The sequence below is a fragment of the Carassius carassius genome, chromosome 23, assembly GCF_963082965.1.
Source record: "Carassius carassius chromosome 23, fCarCar2.1, whole genome shotgun sequence".
In the NCBI taxonomy this organism is placed as follows: domain Eukaryota; kingdom Metazoa; phylum Chordata; class Actinopteri; order Cypriniformes; family Cyprinidae; genus Carassius; species Carassius carassius.
The window spans coordinates 63655-76518 of NC_081777.1; positions in this window are offsets into that span (position 1 = coordinate 63655).

The window sequence follows — 12864 nt, forward strand, 5'->3', positions numbered from 1 at the left end:
CGCACACGCCTCTCTCTCTCTGCATCTGCTCTATTTAGCCAGCGAGCAGAGAGGAGCAGCACTTTCAGTGAAAAAAAGATATCCTGTTGCTTCTAACTCTATTTTGCATGCAAGTATAGCCGAAATCACAGTACAGCCATTGTCTTATTCTTATGTGTATGTGATTTCATTAGACAATGTCGTGAATAGGATTTTAGTGCAGAGATTAACATCTGGAGCTGGTTATGCAGTCTTAATGGACCGCGTTTCAGTCATTATAATATTAATTCCGTTGTCGGACAACAGAAACATTAAAATATAATAATAAAAAAACGTTTTATTGAGAATTTTGGCTGCATAAAATGCAGTACATGGGCACAGAAAGGGCAAGATAATAGGTGTGTTCGACATCGGCTGCGGCTGGATGCAACCGATCGGCGAGAGTAGCCGCGTGCAGGTGGGGAGGAGCTGCAAACGGAGATATGAAGCCGGACACGTTGTGGCTCCCGTAGTTTGCTGCAATTACGTCAGTCATGGGAGATCACGTGGTTTTTGCTTACTTGATCGCGTTTAACCCTAATACTGTAAGCTGAACAAATGTGGGCAAAATAATTTTAATTAATTTTTTAAAAATACTTCCCTTGATCTGAGTGGTACAAGACTTGGTTACTTTTCCTAAGTTTGCCACCTGAACACGCAAAAAAAAAAAACGACTCGATTCTACAATGTTAAGTGGGTGAAAAAAAAAACTCCTTAATCCCGCTTTCGTGGACAAAAATGGGCACCCATAGGAATGAATGGGAAAAACTGTAATTCAGAGAATTTTTTATTATTTGTCAAATAAAAATCAGTAGATCCAATACAATGCATATATTATATACACAAAAATGAAGGGGTGATCCTGTACAACCTTCTCAACAGGGCAAAAACTCACACTCACACTCACACACATACACACACACACACACACACACACAAACAAACAATGCATTCAATGAGCCTATAACAGAGCTGGGATTTTTTTCTCTTTTTTTTCAAATAAAAACTCACTCACACATACAAAAATAAAGAATTGAATGAGCCAATGTCTGACCTTTTTTTTTGAATGATCCAATCAACCAGCTGGCTCACCACCCTCACACACACACACACAGGCACACTTCAAAGACGGATCAAAGTGCTACTGCAAGGTTGTTGATACTTCTAAACAAAACGTTTCTGCAGCATATGCTACCTAAACCTGCAATGGCAGTTATTTTATCAGTTCATTGGGAAGCAGCAAAATAGGAAAAAAACCAGCACTGTCTGTGGAAAATGCATGCAATACATCTGTAGAGAACATTCTCTTACAACTACCTGCTGCCACAAGTGCATGTAAAACATTAACATATAAAAACATATATATCTAAGCATATTTTGGCATCTTTGTATAGTCTCACCTAACACAGATATATATTTTTTTTTAAATTACAATTTTAACTTGTGATAAAGTAAAAAAAATTAAGAGGTCAAATTCATCATAACAGTGGTTCATAGAGTTCAACCTATATGCAGCAATTCAGTACTGCAGCCATCTAGTGGTTATTGATATTATTGTTTTATACTAACATAAGACACCAGATGGTCACAAAAGTCACTTCATCTTTAGGTTTTAACTCTCTGAACTTACTGGAATGATTTTTTTAATTAAGATAAATAAATATTAAATATAACATAAAAATAAGCATAATTTACATAAAAAATATGGTACTTTTAGAGGTAAATAAATTAAAAAATACCTCCAAAATAAAAAAAAAACACCATAAATTGATAGATTTTATTTTATCGAAGATAGTGATATAACATTTATTGAACACAAATTTTTTGATCACACCTGAGACCTCTGTGCCCACATTTGTCCACAAACACGGAATTAAGGGCTGTAATGTGAATACGGTATAAGGGTTAACCCTGTTTTTATACAGTCTATGGTTTAACCCTAAATGTGGGCAAAATAATTTTGATTTATTTTTAAAAAATACTTCCCTTGATCTGAGCGGTACAAGACTTGGTTATTTGTCCTAAGTTTGCCTCCTGAACACACACAATTTTTTTGACTCAATTCTACAATGTTAAGTGGGTGAAAAAAAAAAACTCCTTAATCTTGTATTTGGGTCAAAAATGGGCACCCATAGAAATGAATGGGAAAAACTGTAATTTAGAGCATTCTTCTTGTTTTTTTGTAAAAATGAATTAATAGATCCAATACAATGCACATCTAACATACACACAAATGAAGGGCTGAATCTGTACAACATTCTCATCATGGCAAAAACTCACACTCATACACACACACACACACACACACACACACACACACACAAACAATGCATTCAATGAGCCTATGACAGAGCTGGGCTAATGTCTGACCATGTTTTTTGGTATGATCCAATCATCCACCTGCCTCATCACCCTCTCTCTCTCTCTCTCTCTCTCTCTCTCTCTCTCTCTCTCTCTCTCTCTCTTTCTCTCTCACACACACACACACACACACACACACACACAAACAAACAATGCATTCAATGAGCCTATGACAGAGCTGGGCTATTTCTATTTATTTTTTTCAAATAAAAACTGAATTGAATGAGCCAATGTCTGACCATGTTTTTTGGTATGATCCAATCAACCACCTGGCACCTGACACCTTCAGAGTCAGATCAAACTGCTACTGCAAGGTTTGTTGTTACTTCCAAACAAAACGTTTATGTAGCATATGCTACCTAAACCTGCAGTGGCAGTTATTTTCTCAGTTCACTGCAAGCAGCACAATGAGAAGGAGGTTTAGTGCACCAGAAACCCTGGATATTCTCCTGGAATCCAGTGGGGAGGAAGGAGACCAGGCAAACTGTGGTTTGGAGTCAGCAGAGGATCAAGGATCTGAAACGGACAGTCAGACTGAGTTTGACCCAGATTATGTCGACACTGATGAAGACTCCGAGGTAGAGGATCCTGGTGTAGCAACGTATGCATCCAAAAATGGGGAAATTGTCTGGACTGCTACTGCACCTGACCAGACAGAATGGAGAGCAGCTGCAGAGAACATCATGAAGATGACTCCTGGGCCAACAAGATATGCCTGTTCACGTGTTGAGGACGTAAGTAAAGCTTTTGAGCTTTTTTTTCCTGAGCAAATTCAAAAGACACTGATAGAAATTACAAATTTAGAGGAAAAAAAGAGTCTTTGGAGAGTCATGGAATGAGGTGGATTGGGTGGACTTACAGGCTTATATTGGCCTTCTATTGCTGGCCAGGGTCTACCGTTCCCACAATGAGGCCACAATGAGCCTGTGGAACGCAGAAACGGGGAGAGACATTTTTTGTGCTACAATGTCTCTGCGAGCCTTTGAAGTGTTGACAAGGGTCATTAGATTCGACGACCGAGAAACAAGACCTCACCGATGGAGAGATGATAAACTGGCAGCGATTCGAGAAATATGGGACAAATGGGTTAAAATTCTACCGAAAATGTACAACCCTGGCCAAGCAGTTACAGTCGACAAATGTCTGGTACCGTTTAGAGGACGATGTAACTTTAAGCAATATATGCCAAGCAAGCCAGCCAGGTATGGCATGTCCGTGGGTCTCCAAGGGCACACCATCACCTGTGATAACTATTTGACGTCGTATGCCCTTGGCCAGGAGCTCCTGAAGAGGAAACTGGGCATGCTGGGAACTGTGAGAAAAAACAAACCTGAGCTCCCATCTGCGCTGGTAAAGACAAGGGGCAGAGAGAAATTCTCTTCAGTGTTTGCCTTCACCAATACACACACACTTGTGTCGTACTGTCCCAAAAAAAACAGAAATGTGCTCTTGATGAGCACAGTGCACAAGGGAGCCACGGTCAGCACAGTTGACGATAGGAAGCCGGATGTAATCCTGGATTACAACAAGACCAAGGGTGGACAGCCTTGACCAGGTATTTTTATTTATTTATTTTTTTTGCATTTTTTACAAATTTTCCTTTAAAAAATTGCTTGTGGTTTATAATTTGTAACAAATGTATGAATTGCTAAGTGATTAAATGTAAATGTACTTTTGTCAGTATAACGTTTGATTTTTATTCTTTTTCTGTGCGTGTTATTCAAGATGGTGGCTGCTTACACTTGTAAGCGAAAATCAAACCGTTGGCCAATGGTTGTATTTTCCAGCATGCTAGATGTGTCAGCTCTCAACGCCTTCGTCCTGTGGTCTGAAATAAATCGTGGCTGGAATGCAGGAAAGTCCTGGAGAAGGCGGATCTTTTTGGAAGAGCTTGGTAAGGCTCTGGTGTTCCCACAAATCGAGAGACGGAAGAGCGTTCCCCATGTAGCGGCCTCTCTGAGGATGCTGAATCAGATCAGAGGACAACCCTCCTCAGAAAGCATCCCTAGCACATCCACAGCAACTCCCCCAACAAAAAGAAAAAGGTGCCATGTCTGCACTTCCAACAGAAAAAAAACCAGCACTGTATGTGGAAAATGCAGACAATATATCTGCAAAGAACATTCAGTTACAATTACCTGCTGCCACAAGTGCATGTAAATATGTAAATAGTGTGAATAAGTAAGGGTTAATTCCCGATGAGGTGTCCATTATCAGGTTCCTAGGTGTACATTATCACTTTTTAATGGACACCCTGCAGCCAATCAGAATCGAGTATTCACCCAGACCATGGTATAACTATTATTGTTTGTTCTTGTCACTTATTTAGTTTATGTATGTTCTTACCTGTTTGGTACCAATTAGTTATTTAAATTTGATGTTTTGTGTTTGAAATAAATGATAAATGATCTACTACTGTGTCTTTTCCTTATAGAATGGTCATATTTATCTAAGCATATTTTGGCATCTTTGTATAGTCTCACCTAACACATATATATATTTTTTAAATTACAATTTTAACTTGTGATAGTCAAAAAACTTAAGAGATCAAATTCATTTTATACAGTGGTTCATAGAGTTCAGCCTATATATGCAGCCATTAAGTACTATAGCCATCTAGTGGCTATTGATATTATTGTTTTTTGTTAATTTAATACCAAAATGAGACACCAGGTGACAGCAAAGTCACTTCATCTTTAGGTTTTAGCTCTAAGAACTTATTGAGTTCATCACAAGTTCATCAAACAACCGCAGTAAGAATATTTCATCAAGCACGGTGAGTAATTGCTTCTCCCGTCATTGTTATTTGCACCTCTTGCCACATGTACAGTTTATCTATCTCTGTCGCTGATGAGGGATTCACATGTGATAAATGCAGGGAAATAGTTAGGCTGACAGAGAAGATTTCAGAATTAGAGACACGCATCCAAACTTTAATTGAGGACAGTAAAAATGTTAGGGCTCTAGATACGGCTTTGGATGCGTCTAGCTCAGGGATTCCTGTACATTGTTCGGTTCCGGAAACAGAGCCCCAGCAGCAGGGCAACTGGGTGACGGTGAGGCAGCGTAGTCGTGGGTCAAAACATCGCTCTTCTGTTCCGATCAAAACATTAAACAGGTTCTCCCCACTCAGTGATGCACCCACTGAGAAACCTGATGAAAGTGCTCTAGTTATTGGTGATTCTATTGTACGGAACGTGAATATAGAGACACCAGCCACCATAGTCAAATGTTTACCGGGAGCCAGAGCGCCTGACATCTTGGCAAATTTAAAAGTGCTGGCTAATGCTAAACGTAAATACAGTAAGATTGTTATTCATGCCGGCGCTAATGATGTTCGACTTCGCCATGTCGGAGATCACTAAAAATAACATTAAAGAGGTGTGTGAACTTGCAAGCACGATGTCAGACACTGTAATATGCTCTGGTCCCCTCCCTGCTTACCGTGGTGATGAGATGCATAGCAGATTGTCATCACTCAATGGCTGGATGTCTAAGTGGTGCCCACAGAATAACATAGGTTTCATAGACAATTGGACGAGCTTTTGGAACAGACCTGACCTGTTTAAAAGAGATGGTCTTCATCACTCCTGGGGTGGCGCCACTCTTCTCTCTAGAAATATGGCAAATAGTCTTAGTGTTTATACTTGACTAACTGGGGCCCAGGTCAGGAAGCAGACAGACTGGCTAAACCGACCGTCTGCTAGCTGCCTCCCGTCACAGAGGTCAGTTAATTCTCAGCACATAGAGACTCTTTCACCTAGATATCATACTATAGAGACTGTGTCTGTTCCCCGAACTAGAAAATACAAAAAACGTCCAAACCAAGTTAAGATTAACAATTTAATTGAGGTTCAACAAATAAAAAACAGAAGCAATATGGATAAACAAATGATAAAGCTTGGCTTATTGAATATCAGATCCCTTTCTACGAAAACACTTTTTGTAAATAATATGATCACTGATCATAATATAGATGTACTCTGTTTGACAGAAACCTGGCTAAAACCTGATGATTACATTATTTTAAATGAGTCCACCCCCCAAGATTACTGTTATAAACATGAGCCACGTCTAAAAGGCAAAGGTGGAGGTGTTGCTTCAATTTATAACAACGTTTTCAGGATTTCTCAGAGGGCAGGCTACAAGTAAAACTCGTTTGAAGTAATGGTACTTCATATAACATTATCCAAAGAAACAAATGTTAATGATAAATCCCCTGTTATGTTTGTACTGTCTACTGTATACAGGCCACCAGGGCACCATACAGACTTTATTAAAGAGTTTGGTGATTTTACATCCGAGTTAGTTCTGGCTGCAGATAAAGTTTTAATAGTTGGTGATTTTAATATCCATGTTGATAATGAAAACGATGCATTGGGATCAGCATTTATAGACATTCTGAACTCTATTGGTGTTAGACAACACGTTTCAGGACCTACTCATTGTCGAAATCATACTCTAGATTTAATACTGTCACATGGAATTGATGTTGATGGTGTTGAAATTATTCAGCCAAGTGATGATATCTCAGATCATTATTTAGTTCTTTGCAAAATTCATATAGCCAAAATTGTAAATTTTACTTCTTGTTACAAGTATGGAAGAACCATCACTTCTAACACAAAAGACTGCTTTTTAAGTTATCTTCCTGATGTATCCAAATTCCTTAGCATATCCAAAACCTCAGAACAACTTGATGATGTAACAGAAACGATGGACTCTCTCTTTTCTAGCACTTTAAATAAAGTTGCTCCTTTACGCATAAGGAAGGTTAAGGAAAACAGTTTGACACCATGGTATAATGAGCATACTCGCACCCTAAAGAGAGCAGCCCGAAAAATGGAGCGCAGCTGGAGGAAAACAAAACTAGAGGTATTTCATATTGCTTGGCGGGAAAGTAACATATCCTACAGAAAAGCATTAAAAACTGCTAGATCCGATTACTTTTCTTCTCTTTTAGAAGAAAACAAACTTAACCCCAGGTATTTATTCAATACAGTGGCTAAATTAACGAAAAATAAAGCCTCAACAAGTGTTGACATTTCCCAACACCACAGCAGTAATGACTTTATGAACTACTTTACTTCTAAAATCGATACTATTAGAGATAAAATTGCAACCATTCAGCCGTCAGCTACAGTATCACATCAGACAGTGCACTATAGACCCCCTGAGGAACAGTTCCACTCATTCTCTACCATAGGAGAGGAAGAATTGTATAAACTTGTTAAATCATCTAAACCAACAACATGTATGTTAGACCCTATACCATCTAAGCTCCTGAAAGAGGTGCTTCCAGAAGTCATAGATCCTCTTCTGACTATTATTAATTCCTCATTGTCATTAGGATATGTCCCCAAAACCTTCAAACTGGCTGTTATTAAGCCTCTCATCAAAAAACCACAACTTGACCCCAAAGAACTAGTTAATTATAGACCAATCTCGAATCTCCCTTTTCTGTCCAAGATACTAGAAAAGGTGGTATCCACACAATTATATTCCTTCTTAGAGAAAAATGGTATATGTGAGGATTTCCAGTCAGGATTTAGACCGTATCATAGTACTGAGACTGCTCTTCTTAGAGTTACAAATGATCTGCTCTTATCATCTGATCATGGGTGTATCTCTCTATTAGTTTTATTGGATCTTAGTGCTGCGTTTGACACAATTGACCTTAACATTCTTTTACATAGACTTGAACACTTTGTTGGCATCAGTGGAAGTGCATTAGCATGGTTTAAATCGTACTTATATGACCGCCATCAGTTCGTAGCAGTGAATGAAGATGTATCCTATCGATCACAAGTGCAGTATGGAGTACCTCAAGGCTCAGTACTAGGGCCGCTACTCTTCACGCTTTATATGTTACCCTTGGGAGATATCATCAGGAAACATGGTGTTAGCTTTCACTGTTATGCTGATGATACTCAGCTCTATATTTCTTCGCAGCCCGGTGAAACACACCAATTTGAAAAACTAATGGATTGCATAGTCGATATAAAAAACTGGATGACGAGTAATTTCTTAGTACTAAATTCTGAAAAAACAGAGGTGTTAATTATAGGACCTAAAAAGTCTGCTTGTAATAAACTAGAACACTGTCTAAGACTTGATGGTTGCTCTGTCAATTCTTCGTCATCAGTTAGGAACCTAGGTGTGCTATTTGATCGCAATCTTTCCTTAGAAAGCCACGTTTCTAGCATTTGTAAAACTGCATTTTTCCATCTCAAAAATATATCTAAATTACGGCCTATGCTCTCAATGTCAAATGCAGAAATGTTAATCCATGCATTTATGACCTCAAGGTTAGATTATTGTAATGCTTTATTGGGTGGTTGTTCTGCACGCTTAGTAAACAAACTACAGCTAGTCCAAAATGCAGCAGCAAGAGTTCTTACTAGAACCAGGAAGTATGACCATATTAGCCCGGTCCTGTCAACACTGCACTGGCTCCCTATCAAGCATCGCATAGATTTTAAAATATTGCTTATTACTTATAAAGCCCTGAATGGTTTAGCACCTCAGTATTTGAATGAGCTCCTTTTACATTATAATCCTCTACGTCCGCTACGTTCTCAAAACTCAGGCAATTTGATAATACCTAGAATATCAAAATCAACTGCAGGCGGCAGATCCTTTTCCTATTTGGTGCCCAAACTCTGGAATAACCTACCTAACATTGTTCGGGAGGCAGACACACTCTTGCAGTTTAAATCTAGATTAAAGACCCATCTCTTTAACCTGGCATACACATAACATACTAATATGCTTTTATTATCCAAATCCGTTAAAGGATTTTTAGGCTGCATTAATTAGGTAAACCGGAAACACTTCCCATAACACCCGATGTACTTGCTACATCATTAGAAGAATGGCATCTATGCTAATATTTGTCTGTTTCTCTCTTGTTCCGAGGTCAACGTGGCCACCAGATCCAGTCTGTGTCCAGATCAGAGGGTCACTGCAGTCACCCGGATCCAGTACGTATCCAGACCAGATGCTGGATCAGCACCTAGAAAGGACCTCTACATCCCTGAAAGACAGTGGAGACCAGGACAACTAGAGCCCCAGATACAGATCCCCTGTAAAGACCTTGTCTCAGAGGAGCACCAGGACAAGACCACAGGAAACAGATGATTCTTCTGCACAATCTGACTTTGCTGCAGCCTGGAATTGAACTACTGGTTTCGTCTGGTCAGAGGAGAACTGGCCCCCCAACTGAGCCTGGTTTCTCTCAAGGTTTTTTTCTCCATTCTGTCACCGATGGAGTTTCGGTTCCTTGCCTCTGTCGCCTCTGGCTTGCTTAGTTGGGGACACTTCATCTACAGCGATATCGTTGACTTGATTGCAAATAAATGCACAGACACTATTTAACTGAACAGAGATGACATCACTGAATCCAATGATGAACTGCCTTTAACTATCATTTTTGCATTATTGACACTGTTTTCCTAATGAATGTTGTTCAGTTGCTTTGACGCAATGTTTTTTGTTTAAAGCGCTATATAAATAAAGGCGACATTAAAGGTGACATTGAAATTATATTTTAATGTAGTTAAAAAAAATGGTTTGAGGGTTAAGATGTGTATAAGTGGTGTTTTGGAAGGGTGTCTTCCAAAACAAGATAACATATTGGATATATACTTTAGCAGTATGACATGGGTGTTTCTGCTAATACAAAATGATAAAAGTAACCTATAAAAAAATTCCCTGATGGGTATGTGTTTTTTAAGAAGGTTTCAGCAACAGGATTTACAGTACCCTCCTGCTGAGCTCTTTTTAACATTTTAAACATAACACCACTGATTTTCATATACAGAAAAGCACAATTCTGTTGGATTTATATTGTGATTTAGACCAACTATTTGAAAGTGAACAGAATGTTGTCAAGTTGTTAAGTTGAAGTTACAGCAAGTTGTTAGCAGTTTGCTAACCACATGCAGGTGAAGTATAAACACAGCAAAATAAACTAGACAATATGAAGAAACCAAACAAATGGAGGAACATAATGTATTATGTATCATTTGTATAGGAGCATACATTTATGACCACATTAGATTGTATGTTTTTACATTTTTACATAACATTTTAGCATTAAAAATGCTCATTCGAATAGGTTATGCTGCTGAATACTGTAAAAGGTCTGTATAAAAAAGAAAGTCATGCAAAATAAACATACACAAACTCTATATTAACAATAAAGTAAATACAGTAAAACAATATTTAATAAATATCATTTATAAGATGAAGATGACATAAAAACGTATTGAACTGTTTTAAAAGTCCATATGAGAATTTCTGAAACTGAAGTCGTCGCAATAAACTTGAAACGCACATCATCGGTGTCATCAGTGAATCCAGCCAATCGTGGATCAGTTGTGTCGTCATCAGAACCTGTGCAGCCGCTCTTCAGAAGCTGCGCTGGCTGAGTTCTCCGGCTACTCTCGAATCGCTCTCGCGGTACTTTGATGGCACACGTCACAGTCACGTGGCGTCAGCGCTGTATCAAGTCAGACAAAATTTCTAACCGGCATGCACTGCTTCAAGTCAGTCGACGATCGGTTTTGGTTTTATTTGTAGTAAAACCATGGTTAATTTTCATAAGGGTATACTGTCCATTGAAAGAAGTTGGCAACACTGCACACACCTCACATCCAGCACTTATGCCGCGTTTCCACCGAAATTACCCGGAACATTTGTACCAGGAACTTTTTTTCCCAGGAACTTTTTTCCCCCCAGACTTTCTGCGTTTCCACCGCGGTGTAAAGTACCGGGAAGATTAGGCAAATAGACTGGTGACGTAGCTCTACGCGCGTTTCTTAATACAAAGTACGCTGATTTTGGACGTGCATTCTCGGTAGTGCGGACTTTGTGCATTCGACTCGGGAGTGTGATGCCCACGATGACGTAAATCTGCAAACAGCAGCATATACTTGATAACTTTAGTCAGCTGACCATGGCTACTATTTTCCTCTCTGTATATTTACAATAAAACGAAATAGGATATCAAACACCTCTGCCTCCTTTTGTTTTCATTTAAACATAATAACAGCTGCAGAAATGTACTTAGTTCAGGGATATGTGTATATATACAGCCATTACAATGAAACAAAATATTATATAGATTTGCCTTTTTTATTTTCATTTTAACATATAGATAAATTGAATACAGACCAAAGATAACCTGTTAGATTTTCCCAAAACGAATTATATTTTATGTTTAACCACTAAAGAGACATCAGAGCCAGCGGCACATATCAGAAGGTCTAGCCGAGGAGAGGCTGCTTCTCGGCGGATACATGCGCACTGAGCTCCCGATGATCGCGTGGAGTTCACCGTCTCTGAGATCGGCGAAACACATTTTTAAATAGGCGCTGTCTTTATAAATAAACCACAGATTTCAGTTTTAAACAACTACATTCTCGCCTGAAATACTTTTAAAATTACATTTCATGACACAATAACAGTAATATTTTGAAAATGTTGATCCGAATAAATGGTGGTTGAACTCAACCAATCAGGATGTTTAGCGGCCAAGTCCCGCCCCCGAAAGTTCAGGAACTTTGAAAAAGTACCACCTCACCAGCAGGGACTTTCTGAGGGGCATTTTTTTACCGGAACTTTATTTAGTTCCTGGTCCCTGCGGTGGAAACACACCGAGTACCAGGCCAAAGTCCCTAGTTCCTGGGTAAAGTTCCTGCGGTGGAAACGGGGCAATAGATACTAGGTGTGTTCGACATCGGCTGCGGCTGGATGCAACCGATCGGCGAGAGTAGCCGCGTGCAGGTGGGGAGGAGCTGCAAACGTAGTTTGCTGCAATTACGTCAGTCATGGCAGATCACGTGGCGTTTGCTTACTTGATCGCAGACGAGCTGGAAGCAATAGAAAATCCATTATTTTTGCAATACATTGAGCATGATGAGCAACGAAGGTGAGTAAAGGTTAAATATAAAAAGTATATTTTTAAACAAATTATAGACACATTATCAATTTAGCTTTAAAGTTACTAGACCTATACCTAGAATCGAAAAATTATATGTTGAATAAAAATACTGTATCGAAAGTCTAAAGTCTTTGCAATGATGTAATAGCTGTTTTTTGTAATCAGTAGCTCTTGTTGATTGCCTTTTAACAATAATTATTATTTTGGTTTAATTAGAGAGAATGACTCATTCTGACAAATAAATAATTTAGTTTTACTCAAATTTTAACACTTCTAATCTGTATAAACTAATTATTTAATTAAAATCCCTATTCAACATAAAACACTGATAATAAATGTTTGACTAATGTTACATGTGTGTTCAGGTAGGCTACATGTACTGTATATAGTGAGTACAATTCCTCTTGTTCTTATATAGAATGGTTCCAAAAATAGACAATTTTGTGGAGGATGTTGTCCCTCTCTACAGTCTCTCAGAATTTAGAAGTCATTTCAGGCTTTCCAGAGAACAAGTGGAGGTTTGTACTGGACTGGTTAAT